Source organism: Hemicordylus capensis, chromosome 2 (genome assembly GCF_027244095.1).
Source record: "Hemicordylus capensis ecotype Gifberg chromosome 2, rHemCap1.1.pri, whole genome shotgun sequence".
Classification (NCBI taxonomy): domain Eukaryota; kingdom Metazoa; phylum Chordata; class Lepidosauria; order Squamata; family Cordylidae; genus Hemicordylus; species Hemicordylus capensis.
The window spans coordinates 224,499,197-224,519,533 of record NC_069658.1 but is presented as its reverse complement, the minus strand read 5'-3'; the positions used below and the strand labels follow the sequence as shown (position 1 = coordinate 224,519,533).

The 20,337-nt window shown below is 51.5% G+C and overlaps 1 protein-coding gene across 3 annotated transcripts in view; it reads right to left on the bottom strand.

Moving 5' to 3' along the window:
• GNG7 (G protein subunit gamma 7) overlaps positions 1-20,337 on the bottom strand; it is a 174,910-nt gene that overhangs the window by 67,488 nt on the left and 87,085 nt on the right. For all 3 annotated transcript variants that reach the window (XM_053295229.1, XM_053295228.1, XM_053295230.1), the window contains one exon: positions 2,053-2,080. The gene's annotated coding sequence lies outside the window, so the exon portion shown is untranslated. The remainder of the gene's footprint in view (positions 1-2,052; positions 2,081-20,337) is intronic.

Here is a 20,337-nt window from a genome sequence, read left to right as displayed (position 1 = left end):
CACCAACAAATCCCAAACATCTGACGGAACAGAAGGGTGTTCACCAGGAGCCCAAAACAAGGGGGTGGGGAGGAGAGCAGTACGGGCCTCTCGGAGGAGGGAACGCCCAAGTGTGGCTGTGGCCACCGGAAGGTCCTGCCCTGTTTGCAAACCAGTCCAATCTCTCCATGCACAAGGAGCAGAAGGCTCCTCCCTGTCCCCTTCTTCCACGCCAGGGGTGCTCAGTCATGGGGTTGTTAGGCCACAGTTTCCATCAAACCCAGCCACACTGGTCAAAGACCATTTTGGTTCTGTATTCTAAAGTACTGCATTTAGGCAAAGTGGGTGGGGGGGAATCAAATATAGGGTGGGGGATAAGAACATAAGAACAGCCCTGCTGGATCAGGCCCCAGGCCCATCTAGTCCAGCATCCTGTTTCACACAGTGGCCCACCAGATGCTGATGGAAGCCTCAGGCAGGAGTTGAGGGCGTGCCCTCTCTCCTGCTGTTACTCCCCTGCAACTGGTACCCAGAGGCACCCTGCCTTCAAGGCTGGAGGTGGCCCACAGCCCTCCAACTGGTAGCCGTTGATAGACCTCTCCTCCATGAAGTTATCCAAACCCCTCTTAAAGCCATCCAGGTAGTTGGCTGTCACCACATCTTGTGGCAGAGAATACCACAAGTTGATTATGCGTTGTGTGAACCTGGCTTAGCCACCGCACATGTGAAAGGGTTCCCAGGATTCCAGTCAATCAGACACAAGATTTTGAATTAAATCACAATTTTAAACGGCATTAGTAAAAGCAGAGTTTCTGAGCTACCAGAAGTAATAGCGTCACTTTATATAGCTGCCTTATATCTAGTGTAATAAAGGAATAGTGCCACATAGGAAGCTGCCTTATCCAGAGTCAGACCACTGGTCCATCCAGCTCAGGATTGTCCACACTGACTATCAGCAGCTCTCCAAGGTTTCAGGCAGGAGTCTCTCTCAGCCATACCTGGAGATGCTGCCAGGGAATGAACTGGGGACCTTCTGCACAAAAGCAGAGGCTCTGTCACTGAGTTACAGCCCATTCTGAAAATAATGCTTGGCCTTAGCCCGAATATTGGATGATTGCGAAGACAAACTGGAACGGATTCAGAGAAAGAGGTATGGAGCTGGTCAGGGGTCAGGAAAACAAGCCCTGTGAGAGAGATCGAAGGAACTGGACATGTTTAACTTGGAGAAGAGAAGTTTGAGGGGCTTAGGCAAATGGCTTTAAAAGGGGCCTAGATAAATTGATGGAGGACAGGTCTATCAATGGCTGCTAGTCTGGTGGCTATAGGCTACCTCCAGCCTCAGAGGCAAGATGCCTCCCAATACCAGTTGCAGGGGAGCAGCAGCAGGAGAGAGGGCATGCCTTCATCTCTTGTCTGTGGGCTTCTCAGAGGCATCCGGTGGGCCACTGTGTGAAACAGGATGCTGGACTAGATAGGCCTCCTTGGGCCTGATCCACAGGGCTGTTCTTACGTACTGAGGGGGCACATGATCACACTCTTCAAGTCCCTGAAGGGCTGTTACATAGAAGAGGACAAAGGCTTGTTCTCTGTGGCCCCAGAGGACAGGGCCAGATCCCATGGGCTTGAGAGACCCGAGGGGGGATTTCGGTTGGACATTAGACGAAACTGCTTAATGGTAAGAGCAGCTTGACAATGGAAGCAAGCACCTCAGCGGGTAGTGGGCTCCCCCTCATTGGAGGTCTTCAGGCAGCCACCACTGGGGGTCGCTTTCCCTCTGGATTTCCCTGAAGGGGCTGGACTAGATGGCCTCCATGGTCCCTCCCAACTCATGGCAAAGGGCACCTTTCAATTTAAAACTGACAATTCGGGTTGTCTGGGGTCACCTTCGTCTTTCCTCATCCGTAAGGCAGGGCCTTTGCAAAGTGGAAGAGGGGCTGGGGGAGAGGTTCAGAAAGTGGTTTCCTTGAACACACGAAGCCACCGATGAAGGAAAACCCATAGCTGCAATTGCTACTTCATTTTTAAAAATTAAAAAAAAGGTTAAAGGTGCAGTCAGACATGGTGTGTACATACCTTTTCTTCCTCTGCTCTTGAAGTATCCCTGGAAAAAGAAAGAAAGGGAAAAGAGATGTATTTTTCCTGAGTGGAACAACCTCTCTTCAGTTGAAAATACAGACCATCTAGCCCAGCATACTGTTTCCAACAGTGAAAAGCCAGTTGCCTCCTCCAAGAAGCCAAAAAGCAGGGAAGGAAGACACGGCCCCTCTCCTGCTCCTCTTCGTTGTTCCCTGAATCTGGTGTTCAAAGGTAGACTGCGTCTGAACAAGGGAGGATCGACAGCTCTCCCTCTTTCAGAAGCAGAAGCTGCTAAGAGGCTATATTCTGACCAGGAAGTGCGATATAATTATATCCTCAAAATCTGCCCAGGCATCAGTTTGGCAGCTACCTTGCAGGCTTTTTAAGTGGAAATGCAGGCTATCAAGAATCCAAATAAATTAGCCAACATTCAAAACCCTTTTCTAGTAACCACATCACACACATGGAAATCTCGAATCAAAATTATCGTCCCTCCCATCTCCCCACTCCTCCCAATGGTGAATCACCTGCTTTTTTCAGATCCGTTTAAATTTAGAGCACACAAAGACTGAGAATCAAGGGGTATCTTCAGGCTCCAGATTTATTTGAGAGTGGGAAGCCAATTTCTGATAATAAATTGAATCACCTGTTAGAAGGACTCTGTGCAACTTGGCTTCCAAAAGCACAGATCAAATCTTTTGCTACATTTCTCTATAATAAACATGAAGCAACCGGAGAACTAACTGACTTGAAAAATATCTGTGTTAGGAGTCAGTTAAAATAAAGGGATTGATCTCGCATCTATATAACATTCTTAACTCAGAACTTAATGTCCATCAAGAGGCCTTCAGCTAGTTTGGGAAGCTGACCTTAAGACTCAAATTTGGAGCAGGAAACCTCTTAAAATACTTTCAGCAAGAACACGAGAAACCACACTTAAATTAATACACAGATGGTATCAGATGTAAAACTTCACTGCATTAACAAAAACACTCTCACCAAATTGCTGGAAGGGATACCAGGACTGAGGGACATTTATGCATTTTCTGTGGGAATGCTCACAAGTTAGGGAATACAGGAAACTCGTTGTTGGTATGATTTCAGATATAACACAACCAATTATAATGCCACATCCTGTGCTTGCACTACTTTCTGGTTTAAAGACAGATCATAAACTGCTCCTCACAAAGATTTTATACTACTTCTTTTGGTAGCTGCTAAGATAGAAGTAGTAGAAAAATTGGAAATCAGAAAAGGGTGTCACAACATCAGGATGGTTAAATAGGGCCTCCCAAATTGCTCTCTCAGAAAAGCTTAAGAAGATTAAGCAACAGTCTGACAAAAGAAGACTAGTTTATGGTAGCTTGGCATTCTTTTATACAGTATGAAAACAAAGGTACCCAATGGTTGCTATTGCTCTGCTGATCAAATAAGCTTATGGAAAGAGAATATTTCCTAATTAAGAGATAGGTGTGAAACTGCTCCCCTCTCCTTTTTAACTATTTGCTACTATTACTTTCTATAAATGTTTGTATAAGTTCATTTCCTCTCTTATAATGGACAATTTTTATACCACTATCCACCTATCTGGACTATAACACTGGTGACTCTTTGTTTGACATTTCTGTGATTACTTAGTTATGTGTATGTTATTTCTTTAAAATTTTGATTTCTTTTTAAAGAGTCCAAATAAATTTCCTGCCACCCAGAGGAGGTGGAGCACTTTTCTAGCACCTGAGAATAACCGCAGAGAGTGCATCGGAAGTGTATAAAATGCTTTGCATACATTTAAGCCATACGATGATGCTGTAAGCTAGGCGCCAGAACAATCACCCCCACATTGCAGGCTGGGGAGCTGAGAGTGAGCAGCTGGCCTGAAGCGCTCTCTAAAGACTTCACAGTAGAGACAAGATTTGAATTACTGATAGCTTTAAATAACTTTAATACTGGGTTTTTAATGTTTTTAATCTTTCAAATGATTTTATTGTTAATTGATTTAATGTTTTAAATGATTTTAATTGTAAACAGCCCAGAGACACAAGTTTTGGGTGGTATAGAAATGTTTTAAATAAATAAAATAATAATAAAACCCAGGGCTTTCTGGCTTGTAGCCCACTTCTGCAGCTGCTACGTTACCCTGAAGATGAGGTGACCATTTCATCTAGATCGGCCAGAAAGAAGACTTGACCTGCAAGGATTCATCTTAGGTAGCCGCAGTCAAGAACAGTAACAGCTCGGAGCCACTATTTGCTTTTAAGGGCTGCTTTTTAGATGAGCCAACACTGAGACATGAAAAACAACAGATTTTTCAACGGCAGCCACTAGAAAGACCTTGACTGTCTTGTCGCTGCCTGAACATAAGCGAACTGGGGAGGATCACAGGGCCCAGATAACCAGCCTTCTCGATACATGCCTGGAACAATCTGGGCTTGTTTGTGTACCCACAACGGTAAATTTTAGAACAAAAAAGACAGTATTTGAAAATGCCCCGAGTCGTCATTACTCCACACAGAACTGATTTTATTAAATATGGATATCGCTGGGTTGCCAAGAGAATGCAAGTAATAGGAGGTCTGAAATGTGAGGCAATTGGGCTGAGGTATAAAGGCTAGACAGGCCTGGTATGTTGAGGGGATCCTTTCTAGGGCCTTTTGCCTTTTCCTTTATTCTTATATCCTTCTTTTGCAGACGAACAGCTTTCCAGGATGAAGGGGAGCTTCTCTGAGGGGCTCTCTCACCACTTTGCCTCGCTTTCCCCCTTTTAGCCAGACTTTTATTTTTGTGGTAACCTTTTCTGTAGTATTAACAGAAGCGCCTCTAACTTCTGAGACTGCTAGAGACTCTTCAGCTTCAAGACTGGTAGACATCTGATTTTTTTCTTTTGTATTCTGGCTGTGAATTTTCTTTCATACTGGCCCTCTCCACCCCCAGCACAGCATCCCTCCAGTGGCTGTTGCTGGTGTCTGTCTTATATTTCTTTTTAGATTGTGAGCCCTTTGGGGGCAGGGAGCCATCTTATTTATTCATTTATTGTTTCTCTGAGCAGGAGAAGGGATGAGATGGATTCAACTGCAGAGTTGGATGAAGCTGATCGTGTTGTATTGAAATGCTTCTTCCTATGTTTCTTTCCGTCTCATTGCGCCTTATTCTCTCTGTAAAACACTTAATAACTAAATAAACCACTTTCATTTGTTTTGCTAAAACCGGAGCGTCAGTATTCCTTGAGTGAAGAGCGTGGGCTTTCCCACTGCATATTCTCCCATCGGTTAGCCCACAGGGTCAACTAAAGGGCCAGACTGCCATACCCCAGCCTGCAGAACAGGAGAACACAGGAAGCTGCCTCGCACTGAGTCAGGCCCTTGGGCCATCTACATCTGTATTGTCTGCACTGACTGGCAGCATCTCTCCAAGGTTTCAGACAGGGGTCTTTCCCAGACCTACCTGGAGATGCTGCCAGGGAGTAAACCTGGGACTTTCTGCATGCAAGCAGATGCTTTACCACTGAGCTATGCCCCCATCCCTTAAGGGTGAGACTGCACAACTTTGGCCCTCCTGCAAATGCTGGACTACAACTTGCATCATCCCTGACTATGGGCCACTGTGGGTGGGGATGATGGGCGCTATAGTCCAAAAACAGATGGAGGGCCAAAGTTGGGCAGCACTGCCTTAGGGGAATAACTCAATATATCTTCCCATCCCCTAAGGAAGTATCTTCCAGTGCTCACACATGTCGCCACCCATCCAAACACAACCCCAAGGCAGACCCTGCTTAGCAAAGTGGTCCATTCATGCTTGCTTCCTGCTGCCACAAGGCCGGCTCTCCTCCCCTAACATAAGCCCTTTTGAGAGACTGATTTTTGGCACAGCTAGAATGGGCTGAAACACTCCTGGGGGTGGGGGAATATTTATGACCTAAGAAGGTCTGCAAAAGCAGAGGTGAGCTAAGCCAGGGTAGGAAAGCCCCCCCCCCCGCCCCGCCGAGAGAGACCGCCCCCCCCCACCTCGCCAAGCCCTGGAGAAGCAGCCATTGTGTTCCGCATGCCACACATTCCGCTGCTCCTCAGTCACCCGCCTCGCATTCCTGAGGCTGCTTCACAGCAGAAAGGGAGAAAGAGTGAATCATATTTATTTATCCACAGAGCCATGCGGGGGGGGGGGGGGGGCAGGGAAATGAGCTCTTCAGGCCTTGTAAGGCAGTCGGCACAGGGCCAGGGAGCGGCTTCGGCTACCCTTGGGCAAACCCAGGAATCCCGCTCTGGGCAGGAAAAGAAACCGGCCCGGCATGCCCTCCTCCTCCTCCTCCTCCCGGGCAGGAGAGTCGCCCCCACCCTCTAGGAAGTCAAGGCAGGAGAGAACAGAGGGCTGGGTATTTGGCCCCAGAAATGCACCAAGCTGCTCTGCTCTCGGGCCAGGGATTGCGCCAGTAGGGCCTACTCCAGGGTTTCCCGGCGGTTTTTATCAGGTGGCACACTTAACCCCCCTCCCCATTAATTGCAGCACACTGTCCCCCAAACTCACCCCACCCCACCCCACCCGGCGCACACGTTTATGTATTTAGGAGCTGGCTGGCTTGTTTATACACTGGATGGGACCGGTCCTCCCTCGTGCATTGTGGCAGTGGATTTGCTCAGAAACATGAGCTTCAAAGTCCCACTTTTGGGGCCGTCTCACTCCATAATGTGCCAGAAGGACATATTCCTCCAGATGCAGTGTTTATTTTTTGTTTGTTTGTTTAATGCATTTGTATACTGCCTACTAGTCACCTAATGGTGCAGCTGGGAAATGCTTGATTAACAAGCAGAAGGTTGCCGGTTCAAATCCCCAGTGCTACTATATCGGGCAGCAGCGATATAGGAAAATGCTGAAAGGCATCATCTCATACTGCGCAGGAGGAGGCAATGGTAAACCCATCCTGTATTCTATCAAAGGAAACTACAGGGCTCTGTAGGCGCCAGGAGTCGACACTAACTCAACGGCACACTTTACCTTTACCTTTTACTGCCTACTACAAAAGTCTCATGGCAGTTAACAAATAAGTGAAAACAGCCCAACATTCAAAACAAAGTTGATTTGAAACAAAGTTGAACATATACAGGATTTATTTAAAAACCATTTAAAACAAACGGCAATAGGAAACATTCAACTAAAATGTTTAAACAGTAAATGTAAAATGTAAAAAACAGGTGCATCTTTAGTTGTTTCCTATAAGCCACCAGGGCACAAGGGCCAGCTCCAAAAGTGGGGCATTTAAGCGCCGCAATTTTGGAGTTGAGTTAGTGCAGCAACCAGCCAGTGTCCTGCAGCACACTGGTTGGGAAACGTTGGTCTACTCCGACTGGCAGCAACGCTTCAGCATCTGAGAGAGAGAGGGTGGGGTGGGGGGGAGGGAGATATCAGCCTTGCTACTTAACATTCTGAACTGGAGATGCTACCAAGGATTGAACATGGGGCCGTCTGCACATAAGACATAGAAGCAATCCTCACGATCGCTGCAGGAGGCTACCGCCTTTTGCGGGGAGCAAGCCCGAAAGCGCTTACCTCCCCCCAGATCGGCCGCCCACACGACTGCCGGCTCCGTCATGGAGCCAGCGGGGACTGCGGGGATCAGGGGCCGTGTGCCCCCCGGAAGTCCCAGGATGACCTGCATGAGCGTGTGGGGCATCCTGGAGAGACCCCCGAGCCTGGGAGGCTGCTTGCAGCCAGCCTCCCGGTGGGGGTCTCCTCGTCTGCGCCACGGCAACTCATGAGTAGACCCCCGACCAGGAGGCTGAAAATCAGGGAGCTTGGGGGTCTCTCCAGCATGCCCTGTGCACTCACGCAGGGCATGCTGGAGCTTCCGGGGGCTGTGCAACCCCTGATCCTGCCAGCCCCCGCCGGCTCTGTAATGGAGCCGGCAGTTGTGTGGGCGGCCGCTTCAGCCGCCCAGAGCAGACTGCCGGCTCGTGTGCGGGGAGGGCGGGCTAAGCTCGCTCTCCCCGCTAACCCTCCCCCGGCTCTTCTCAGTGATCGTGAGAAGAGCCTCTCTGTGTTATCCCAGCTGACTCGGTCCACCCAGCTGAATGCTCTGACTGGCAGCAGTTCTCCAAGGTCTCAGACAGAGAAGGGTCTTTCCCAGCCCTACCTGGAGATGCTGCCCGGGATACAGCCTAAGACCTTCTGCATGCAAGACATGCAGTCTACCACTCTGCCATAGCCCCTTCATAAAACACAGGATTTTTGAAGCTGCTTTCTACCGAGTCAGACCATTGGTTCATCTAGCTTGGTATTATCATTCTACACTGACTGGCAGCTGCTCTCCAACATTTCAGGCAGGAGTCCCTCCCAGCTCTCCCTGGAGACATGTGGTCCACCACTCAGCCACAGCGCCTCCATAAAACCTATTACTTTTGAAGGTGTTTTAAACCGTGGTAGCAATGATGACTTGTCCCCTTTGCTAAGCAGGGTCCACCCTGATTGCCTTTGAATGGGAGACTCCATGTGTGAGGACTGTAAGATATTCCCCTCAGGGGATGGGGCCGCCGCTCTGGGAAGAGCACCTGCCTGCTTACGTGCAGAAGGTTCCCTGCTCCCCCTCTGGCCCCGATCTCCAAGATCGGGCTGAGAGAGAGAGAGACCCCTGCCTGCAACCTTGGAGAAGCCGCTGCCAGTCTGTGTAGACAACACTGAGCTAGATGGACCAATGGTCTGACTCAGTATGTGGCAGCTTCCTATGTTCCTACCAAGTCAGACCCTCAGTCCACCCAGCTCAGCACAGTCTACACCAGGGGTTCTCAATGTTGGGTCCCCAGATGTTTTTGGACTTCAACTCCCATAATCCCCAGCCCCAGTGGCCTTTGGTTGGGGATTATGGGAGCTGAAGTCCAATAACATCTGGGCACCCAACGTTGAGAATCCCTGGTCTACACCAGGCTTGCTCATCTTCGGCCCTCCTGCAGATGTTGGCCTACAACTCCCATAATTCCTGGCAATTGGCCACTGTTGCTGGGGATTATGGGAGGAGTTGTCCAAAAACAGCTGGTGGGGGCAAATTTGAGCAGGCCTGGTCTACACTGACTGGCAGTGGCTTCTCTAACCTTTCTGTCAGGAGTCCCTCCCAGCCCTACCTGGAGATGCAGCCAGGGATTGAACCTGGGAACTTCTGCATACAAGGCAGATGCTCTCCCAACTGGGCTATGGTTGCACCTCCATGCAGCACCCCATCCCTCCTCGTTGCACTCGTCACACTGACTGCAGAAAAAACTCCTCTGAGTCCAGCCCTGGAGCACCCAGAGCGCTGTGCAGGGAGACTGAAGCCGCTTTGGCTTCCACCCTTCTGTACAGGGTTACTCAACTGCCCGATTAAACACCTTGCGGGCTATTATCTTAACTACATTCATTATAATTTTTTGTCTTGAGTTGTTTCATATCTTCTGAGCCCACAAGACAGGGCATATACTGGAGCAAATAACTGTTATAGGTATATTTCCCGTTCAGATGACTGCAATATGTGGGGGCTGCCTTTTTAAAAGTTCAGAAATTGCAGTTGGTTCAAAATAGGGCGGCAAAATTGTGAGCTGGGGTTAGGAGTTTTGATCACATCACACCAGTCCTTTGTCAGCTGCACTAGCTCCCAATCTGTTTCCAGGTCCAATTCAAAGTGCTGGTTTTATCTTTAAAACTCTAAATGGTTTGGAACCGAGTTACCCAAAAGATCGCCTTGCCCATATGTCCCTACCTGGACCTTGAGATCTTCTTCAGAGGCCCTGCTCAGAGTATCCCTGCCAGATGAGGTGAGGCGGGTGACTACTAGGGAGAGGGCCTTTTCAGTGGTGGCACCTCATTTATGGCACCATCACTATGTTTTTCAGATGCCAGGTGAAGACCTTCTTGTTCTCCTAGGCTTTTAAAAAACGTTTGTAAACATGGTTTTGTATTCTATTGTAGTTTTGGGTTTTTATTTCAACTTTTATTTCAACTAATTTTTATTCAATTGCTATTTATTGTTTTACTTTGTGAGCTATCTAGAGAATAATTGTTATGGGGCGACTAACAAATAAGTTTGTGCATCTCTCTCTCTCTCTCTCTCTCTCTCTCTCTCTATATATATATGTATATGGAAAAAAACAGAAAGGAGCGGAGGACAAAAACCAGCCTGGAAAACTCTGCTCTCTGCTCCACCTGGAAAGGTACATGAAGGGCTGCAGAGTGGAATACTGGAAACAATGCCTCTCATCTGGCTGGCTGGCTGATCCCTCCGGAGAGCAAGGGAGGAAATCTCACCGGAATGCCAGACCTCGTGAGGATCAGCTGCGTGGAAAGATGAGGAAGGAGGGGATTTCTCCACACACAATGCGTGGAATTTCACCACTCGGCATGGTGTGCCAAGAGTTCGTTCATTCACTCTAATTTAGCTTTCCAAATTTTAACCCTCTCACTGACAGGCTCCAGTGATGATTTAGAGGGGCTGCAGGCTGGAAATGGGGACACCCACAGGGTCAGATGGTCCCCCACAGGGGGGTGCCCTTCTTCCAGCATGCAGCCCCTGAAAACCACTCCTGGAGTGGAGTCGGAGAGAAATTACTTCTGCAGGATAAGTAGATGACACAGAATTTTTCGTGCCATTAAGTGGACCAGCAGTGTGAGTGCTGTTCAAAATCATTTCCCATGCCACTTTTGGCACCTGCGCCATAGGTCGCCGGCACCTGCTCTGGGATGCCCCCCCAGGGTTATCAGGAGGAGCACTGCTAATGGATCCCCAAGTACAGACTCACTCACTTCTGTTGCCCCTTTTGCTGAGAGCAGCAGAACCAGCAGCAGCACCAAAAGGATTCGACCGGCTTGGAGACGTGCCTTAAAGAGCGACCCTGCGGGTCTAGCAAGAGGCGACATTCCCGATTTTCCTTTCTTCACGTGCTTGCCCTGCTTGCAAAGGTGGGTGGCCACCTGCTCCCCCCTGGGCTCACAGTGTGCTGCTGAGGCAAGAATCGAAGAGCCCTGCTGGATTAGGCCCAGTGCTGGGGATTAGGCCAGGACAAGGTCCCAAGCCTTGTCTCAAGAAGCAGAAGCAAGGGCAGGAAGGCAAAGGTCTTGCCTTCTTGCCTCCCTGCTCCCCTCCCAGTCTTATCAGTAGACTGAAGCTGGAGGCTTTGTTTAGCTATCGTGGCAAACACCACTTTGTCCAGGCTCAAAAGGCTGGGAGCAGGGCAAGAGAGACAGGCCCCAAAGGCTATGCAATGTTTCCAAGATGAAGGCTGGGACATAGAAATCTTCTCACATCACAGCCTCATTCAGCTTTTCTTCCAAGCAACACGGGGCAGCTCACGTTGCTTCCGCTCTTCCACCCATTTTATCTTCACAACGACCTTGTGAGGTAGGTCAGGCTGAGAGATGGGGAGGGCCGGTGGGCACAAGGTCACCCAGGGAAACATCCTGACTGAACAGAGATTTGAACCCAGGTCTCTGACGTCCAAGCCCAATACCCTTCCCACTGGACCACCCAAGGTCTCTGCCCAACCACCTTCCTGTGGCCAGAGTCACAAGATATGCCACCCACATGGCTGGCACGTCTAGCTACAAACCTCCTTTCCTTTCCAAGAGTGCCCCCAATTTCCCCCTCTCCCCTGCCTCATCTTTGCCGTGCCTTCTCCTGCCTCCCCCCCCACCACTAACCACAAGGCGGGCAGGAGCACTTTGGGGCTCTGGGATCCCCCTCTACATTCCACCGGCTGCTGCCAGAAGGGACTGCAATGCTCTGAAGGAAGGAAGCAACTCTGGGGGCCAACAAAGAGGAGGATCCCATCCAGTCGTCCCTGGAACAGGGATTCGCAGATCTTATTGACTGCAACTCCCATAATTCCCAGCTGAAAGCCACTGCAGCTGAGGATGCTGGGAGTTGTAGTCAACCATGCCTGGGGGATCCATTACTGGGACCACTGATCTTCTCTGATGTTTTCTCCATCATGCATGTGTGTGTAGCAGAAAGAAAGAAAGAAAGAAAGAAAGAAAGAAAGAAAGACACAAGAAACTAGACACCTCTTAGTTTCTACTGAGTTGTTCCCTCTCTGAGTTCTATAAAACACCAACCTTTTGCAGTGAGGTGGACCAAAGAACAAAGGCTGGGAAGTCTGCCACCCATATGAATGATGCAAACTCATTTTGCTTTGGCAAGCAGGGGCGGGGGCAGAGCTGGGTGGGACTCTGGCGTCACAGAGCACCCTGCTCTGCAGCGCCTGCCTCCAAGGACACAGGAAGCTGCCTTGTCCCAAGTCAGACCCTCCTTGGTCCCTCTCGCTCAGGACTGCCTACACACTGACTGGCAAGCAGCTCTCGGTGGTTTGCTTTCTGCATGGAAAGCAAATGCTCTACCACTGAGCTACAGCCCCATCCCCTAAGGGGAATATCTTACAACAGCACTCACCAGGTAGACACCCATCCAAATACAAACCAAGATGGGCCCCACTTAGCAAAGGGGACAATTCGTGCTCGCTACCACAAGCCTGGCTCTTCACCCCTAGACCCACACGTTTTGCAGGCTACATATATTCATATGCATATATTCATCTTATCTTATTTATTATTTCTCTGTGTAAACTGCCCTGAGCCATTTTTGGAAGGGCAGTATAGAAATGGAATGAATGAATGAATGAATAAAACAATGCTTTTCAACAAATGTTCTCAAAGTGCTTTACATAGGAAAATGAACAATACATAAATAAAAATAAGATGTTTCCCTGTCCCCAGAGGCCCGCAACCGAAAAAGAAGAATAAGGCAGATACCAGCAACAACCACTGGAGAAGAGCTGCACAAATTTGGGCTAGCATCTTCTACAGAGGCTAGCCTACAGCTCCCAGAATCCACTATTGGTCACTGTGACTGGGATCAGAGGTGCACCGAGGTAATTTTGGAGCCTGGACCTAAAGGCCTTTAGAGCCCCCCCCGGCTGTAAGTGAAGCATCATTTTTTTTACGCTTAGGTTCTTGAGGGCACAAACCACACCACTCAGGACAGACTAAAGAGGATCTGGGGGCCCTCAGGGAGCGTGGAGGCCCTGGACTTTGGCCCCGAAGTCCAGGGGTAAGAGCACCTCTGGCTGGGATGGTGGGAGTTATAGTCCAACAACAGCCAGAGAGTCAAGGTTGTGCAGCCCTGCACTGGAGGGATGCTGTGCTGGGGCTGGATAGGGAAAGTTGCTCCCCCCCTGCTAAACATAAGAGAATCACCACTTTTAAAAAGGTGCCTCTTTGATCAGTTAGCAAAGTTTGCAAGTTATTGCCTGCAAAGATGACATATATTTTAGAGTGTGGCTGGGGATGATGGGAGTTGTAGTTCAACAACCACTGGAGGGCCACCTTTGCCCAGCCTTGTTTTAGAGGACAGACCTCACTGGGCCAAGGAACTCTCATTCTATGCAAATCGCTTTTCCACAGCAGCAGCAGCCACCAAGCTGTGCAATGATCAGGACAGGGCCCTGCAAGGCATTGCCCCAGGTCTTCAGACGGGTTCAGCAATGCCGGACACTTCCAAGGCCCCTGGGCTGCCAACCCCCAAAGACCCTCCCCACCTGACGGCCACCGCAACTGAGGGGAGAAGTCAATGAGGGGAGATGTGAGCACTTAAAAACAACAACACCCAGCTGTGGATGCCAGCACAGAACTCGGCACTGACAGCTGATCCCACCTCCCTCTTACAACTCTTGGAATATAAAGATGAGTGAGACCTGCTGATTAAAAAAAATACAGAATAAATAAATAAATAAAACGGCAGTAAGGCCGAGACAGTCCGGCTTTTTCTCATGAACTTTACAGTGCTTTGAAGGCATAATTACAGCCTCCTTGCAAAATGTGCTGAATAAACAGCAGAGGGGGGGGAGAGGGAGAGACAACCCCCAACCAACCAGCAGAGCCAGGAGGAAGGTGCTGTCTCCAGACGTTCGGCCGTCTCCGCCTCACATTCCCCAAAGAGAGGGAAGGAGTGGGAAACCTCTGGCTGCTGGAGGCCAATCAGTCTCACGGACGGCACTGTCAGTGGAAGCCGTTTCTAAGTTTGGGGCGACGGAATGATGATGAGTTTCAGTTGGAAATGGAACACAGACGTTGCCTGACACCGAGTCAGGCCAGCGGCCCATCAAGTATTGTCTGCACTGTAGGAGAGCTGCCTGCAACCTTGGAGAAGCCGCTGCCAGTCTAGGTAGACAATACTGAGCTAGATGGACCAATGGTCTGACTCAGCATACGGCAGCTGCCTATGTTGTCTACCCTGGACATAGCAGCTCTCCAGGGTTTCAGGCAAGGGTCTCTCCCAGCCCTACCTGGAGATGCTGTCAGGGAGTGTACCGGGGACCTTCTGCATGCCAAGGAGATGCCCTGGCCCACATCCCCCTAAGGGGAATATCTCACCACGCTCGTACGCAGCTACTCATCCAAACATATACCAAAGCCAGCCCTGCTTAGCAAAGGGGGCAATTCATGCTTGCTGCCACAAGACCAGCTCTCCTCCCCTGTCCTGGAAGGGACAGAAGCCAGCAGAAGGATCGAAGGACGGGCCTTGAATGGGAGGCTGGTGCTTTTTACCACAGAGTGCAGGCCAGAACTCACCAGATGACACACGGGATGGTTGTCAGGGCCCCCCTGCCTGAATGCCTGCCCATGATGGCAGCAAACAGTGGCTTGCCTCCCAGGTGCTTGCAAGGAAACTTGTTGCAGAATGGACTAAATTTATTTTATTATTATTATTATTATTATTATTATTATTATTTTACATTTATATCCCGCTCTTCCTCCAAGGAGCCCAGAGCGGTGTACTAAATACTTAAGGTTCTCCTCACAACAACCCTGTGAAGTAGGTTAGGCTGAGAGAGAAGTGACTGGCCCAGAGTCACCCAGCTAGTATCATGGCTGACTGGGGATTTGAACTCGGGTCTCCCCGGCCCTAGTCCAGCCCTCTAACCACGACACCACGCTGGCTCTCCGCCTGCACATCACCAGCCACGGCCGAGAAGGCCTTCCCTTCCTCCCACCTGCCCGCCCACCCTGGCCCGCAGACCATTCAGCGGAGGAAATGAGAGGCGGGCTTTGCAGAGGCAGCCGGGGCCTTGCGTCCAGCCGGGGTTCCTCTCCAGCCCTGTTCCGTGGCTTTGTACTCGCAAGTTCAAGAACCGAGAGTGAAGCCGCGGGAAAGAGGGCGCCTTGGCAACGGGGACTCTGATGCAAGCCACGTCAGCCCCGGCAGCGGCTGCCTCCGATGAGGCTGGGGAAGCCTCCAACGTAGCGCTGCCCACACGCTGAACTCAACACCGCCACGAACATCACTCTATCTCGCATGAAAAAGGGAGAGGGGTGAATCACACGCGGGCTCTGACACACACACGCACACACGGGCTCCTGGTCCGGTCCACGTTGTCCCCCTGCAGCCTGTTCCGGAAGAATCCCGAAGCCCAGGAGAGCCACTCCAGGGCTTGAAAAGAGACCTCCAACCAACACCCCAGCCCCCTGCCTGCTTCTGAACCTGCCTTGCAGCACAACCGTGGGGCTGTCACCCTCCTCCAGTGCAGGGACTCAAGCCCTGAGGAACACAGAGGAGGCTGCCTGCCTTCTTCTACTGAGTCAGACCCTTGGCCCATCGAGCTAAATGCTGCCCACACAGACTGGCAGCGGCTCTCCCAGGTTCCGGGCAGGAGTCTCTCCCCAGCCCTGCCTGAAGAGGCTGCCAGGGGTTGAAGCGGGGGGGGGGGCACCTTCTGCAGGCAGAGCAGATCATCTTCCACAGAGCTATGGCCTGGGAGGCAAAAGGGCATGGATTCCATCAAAGGAAAGCAGCTTGGAGGATGGTGCAAAAGGGAGGAGAGTTGGTCTTGTGGGGGCAGGCATGAATGGCCCCCTTTGCTAAGCAGGGTTTGGCCTGGTTTCCACTTGAATGGGTAGATACATATGAGGGTTATAAGATATGCCCCCCGCTTAGGCGATCAGGTCGTAATTCAGTGGCAGAGCATCTGTTTGCATGCAGAAGGTGTCCCAGGTTCACTCCCTGGCAGCATCTCCAGGCAGGGCTGGGAGAGACTCCGGCTTGAAACCTTGGAGAAGACGCTGCCAGTCAGTGTAGAGACCATACTGAACTGGATGAATCAATGGTTTGACTCGGTAGAAAGCAGCTCCCTTTGTTCCTATGAACACAGGTTGCTCCGGGAACTGCTAATAAAGCCGTCTGCTTGATGTCTGCTCTTGTGGCTCACGCCAAGCAGAGGCTCTTCCACTGAGCTATGGCCCCAAGGGGAAGCTCTTACGGCACTCACATGTCATCTCCCCTCCGAATGCAAACCAAGGCAGGCCCTGTTTAGCAGAGGGGGCCATTTGTGCTCGCTCCCACAGGACCAGAGGAGAGGCGGCAGGCTTGGCCCCCGCTCCCCAGCCAGGCCAGAATCTCAGGCGCTTCTCCGGATCCCACCTGTCCAAATCTCGGCAGCGTGGCTTAGAAACGGCACGCGATGCACGGCGGAGCCCGTGAGAAGCGAAGCAGCCCTGGCAGCCACCAGTCCCCCCGAAAGAGCCGAGCGAAGCAGAAGAGGCTCCTCCACTGGCAGCTTCAAAGGGGCTGCCAGCCGGGAGAAGTGGGGGGGTGACTCAACCAGGTACGGAGCAGACAGAGAGCGGCTGCCAGGCGAGGGGTGTGTTGCAAGAGCCCAGACGGCGGCGGCAGCGTTCTTCGACAGCCAGGCTTTCTCGGTGCCTGAGCCAAGAGTTCCTGAAACAGAAGATGCCACCGGCCACGCTCCCACGGAGTGGGGAGGGAGAGGCAGCCCCTCTCCCCCCCCCCCCGCCCTGGGCCCCTGTGCAACTGATGCTGGCCAAATGGAGCAACGTTTGCCCTGTGGGGCTGATTCTTCCCTCAGCATTCTTTTGCAAGCTCCCCCCCCCCCATCAGAGGCAACACTAGCCTGCAAGTTACATTGCAGGAGATGTAAATGAAGAATTGCCTTGCCCGGTGCGCAGCGGGATGTTCACAAGCATGGCAGGAAGGCAAGAGCTCTCCTGCCCTCACCTTCCAGCAAATGCCATTCACAGGTATCCGGCCACTGCACATGGAGGCTCCAGTCAGCCCTCAACAGAGCCCGTCTCTTCTGTGAATTTGCCTCAATGACTTTGAAAGTGATTACCAAGAAGTTTAGGACCAACAAAAGGAAGTACTTTTTCGCACAATGCATAATGAACCTATGGAATTCTCTGCCACAAGATGTGGTGACAGCCACCAGCCTGGATGGCTTTAAGAAGGGCTTAGATAAATTCACAGAGGGCAAGTCTCTCAAGGGCTACTCGTCTGAGGCCTATGGGCCACCAGCCTAAGTGGCAAGAAGCCTCCAAACAAGGGAGCGTGTCCTCAACTCCTGTCTGTGGGCTTCTCAGAGGCAGCTGGTGGGCCACTGTATTAAACAGGAAGCTGCACTAGATGGGCTTCCCTGGGCCTGATCCAGCAGGGCCGTTATATTCTTATGAGGGAGGCCAGAATTTCACCAGGGCCTTGCTTGGCATCACACTAGGACAGGGCTGCACAACTTCAGCCCTCCAGCTATTGTTGGACTACAACTCCTATCATCCACAGTGATGATAGGAGTGCCAGGAATGCCTACTCTGACTGGCAGCAGCTGCTGCCCAAGGCCCGGGGTTTGCAAAGCAGCTGCTTCCTGGGCGAAGGGGAAGCCCCACACACTGCTGCCCTCCCACCGTCTGACCACAGCAGCAGCTGGCAACCAGGCGGACGTCTTCCTGGCAGGTCTGCACAGTGCAAGAGAGCCAAGTAATTGGGAAGAGATCCAGCCATTCAAGGCCCACGCGTGATGGGAGTGCAAAAGGCAAGTCTCTCTCTCCCTCCAGCCCGTAATTAAGAGGAGTAAACAGTCTCCCTGGAGGAGATTCTTTCAGCCATCCCTATTTCCCACCTCCCGACTTGGCACCGGGCAGAGGAATGGAACGGGCCCTCTGCTCCCCTCCAGTGAAAACACAGGCGAGGTCTGGCAGCAGAGTCACACAGAAGCACGGGAGCCTTTGCTGTGTTCCCAAAGAGGCCCTGGGAACGGGGCACCTGCCCTCCTCTCGGCCTACCGACCCACCGGCGGCAGCACGGCTGAAAGGCTTGTGAGACCACGATCGGCTTCTACGGATACTTATGCACCGCTCTTCAACCAAAGTTCCCAGAGCGGTTTACACAGAGAATTAATACATTAAAAAATAGGATCGATCCCTGTCCCCAAAGGGCTCGCAAAATAAATAGGATGGCTCCTTGTCCCCAAAGGGCTCACAATCTAAAAAGAACCATAAAGACAGACACCAGCAATGGCTACTGGAGGGATCCGGAGTGGGGCTGGAGAGGGCCAGCTGCTCTCCTCCTGCAAAGCAAAAGAGAATCACCCCTTTTAAAAAGGTGCCTCTTTGTGCCGTAAGGAGGGGTTAAAGAAGCACGTGGGGACCTCATTCTTGTATCAGGGAAGCTTGCAGTGCAGAGAGGCCAAAGGGCCACCTGGCTCGATGGCTCCTCTTTCCAGGGGTGCTTTTCACGAGGTCGGCTGGCTTTAGCCACAAAGGAAGCTGCCAGTTCTTATGGAGAGCCATACGGACTGGCAAGGGCTCTCCAAGATGTCAAGGAGGAGTCTCTCCCAGCCCTACCTGGAGATGCTGCCCAAGAGTGGACCCAGACCTGCCATAACCATCTGCATGCACGGCAGATGCCCCACCACTGACCTGCGACCCCACTCCCTAAGGCAGGGGTAGGCTACCTTGGCTCTCTGGCTGTTGCTGAACTACAACTCCCATCATCCCCAGCCACAATTCACTGCAGCGGGGGACGATGGGGGTTGTACTTCGGAAACAGCTGGGGAGTCAAGGCCGCTCGGAGGAGATGCTCTCTGACCGCAGACAGTGCTCGCATCTAGCGCCCCATCCAAATGCAGACCAAGGCAGGCCCTGCAGAGCAGAGGGGACCATTCCTGCTCACTGCCCCACGACCAGCTCCCCTTTATAATGGGACTGGTGCTGCGGGGAGGACCTTGTGGGCCAGGAAGCGGCCGAGTGGCATGATTCCTCTTCCACGCCTCAAGACCTCCTTCTGCCGCTCTGCCTGGCAACCCAGCAAGCGGATTCCTTGGCCACGAGTGAGAGAAGACAGGGTCCCACCAACTCCAGCTGGCTCGGATGCTCCAACTCGGATGCCCAACTTGTTTTTAAGTTTTTTATATACATTTTTAACTTGTTCTGTGCTATTGTTAACTGCCCAGAGACCAAAGTTTGGGGCAGTGTACAGATTTGATAAATAAATAATGTACAAATGGATGTACAAGTCTGATAGACAAACAAACGAACGAACAATCTAAGGGCCCCCAAGCCAGGGAGGGCATTTCCCCAAGGTAGAGAGGCGTGTGTGTCATCCCGCTTGGCTTTTCCATTTGCCTCATCCTAGGTTTCCAAGCACAATCCAGAGCGATGGCTTTAACCCTGAAAGCCCTGTCCAGCCGGGAAGCCAGGGATCTCAAGCCCCTGCCTGGCCCTTCAGCTCAACCTTGGGGGCCCTTCTTTGGGTCCCCAGCAGTGCAACAGGGAATCCCAGATGTCACTGACTACGACTCCCAGAATCCCCAGCTGCAATGGCCTTTGGCTGGGCATGCTGGGAACTGTAGTCAACAACATCCGAAACAGAACCACGTCCACCGCTTGGCGGTCCTTGAAGGAAGAGCAGGATATAAAAAGGAAAAAACAAACATCCTCTTCTCTACAGTAAAAGGCCAAGGCAGCCCCCCCACCCCCGGCCATGCTTTCAAAGTGCTGAGCGAACCATGGGGCCTGCCTGCTTTCTCGACCCCACCCCTCCACCCCACATTTTGTCATCCTTGCTGAAAGAGCAGATGAGTCAGGCACTGTGGGCCACAGATGGAAGCCGACAGAAGCACCCGCTCCCCACTTCGTGTGTGTGTGTGGGGGGAACGGACTATGAGCAAGTCTGCAGAACAGAGACAGCTGCCAAGAGAGAAGGAAGCAAAGCAGCCAACTTATCAGGCTCCTCATCAGCCAATACCCGGCCTGGCAAATGTCAGTGGTTTTAAAAAGGGAGAGACACTCAGCCGGCCCAGGCAGCCTCAGGCCCGTTCCTGGCCTCTTGCAGCATCAGGCAAGCTGGGGACGATGCAAAGGTCATCGGTCAAGGAACCCGCCCGCCCGGGGCAGAGAGCGTGGCCTTCCTTTAGCTCCCGTTCTCCACTAATTTCCAAATAATCATAAATAAAGGCACAGGCTGCCCTGGATGTTTTGAGGCAGTTGATCTGG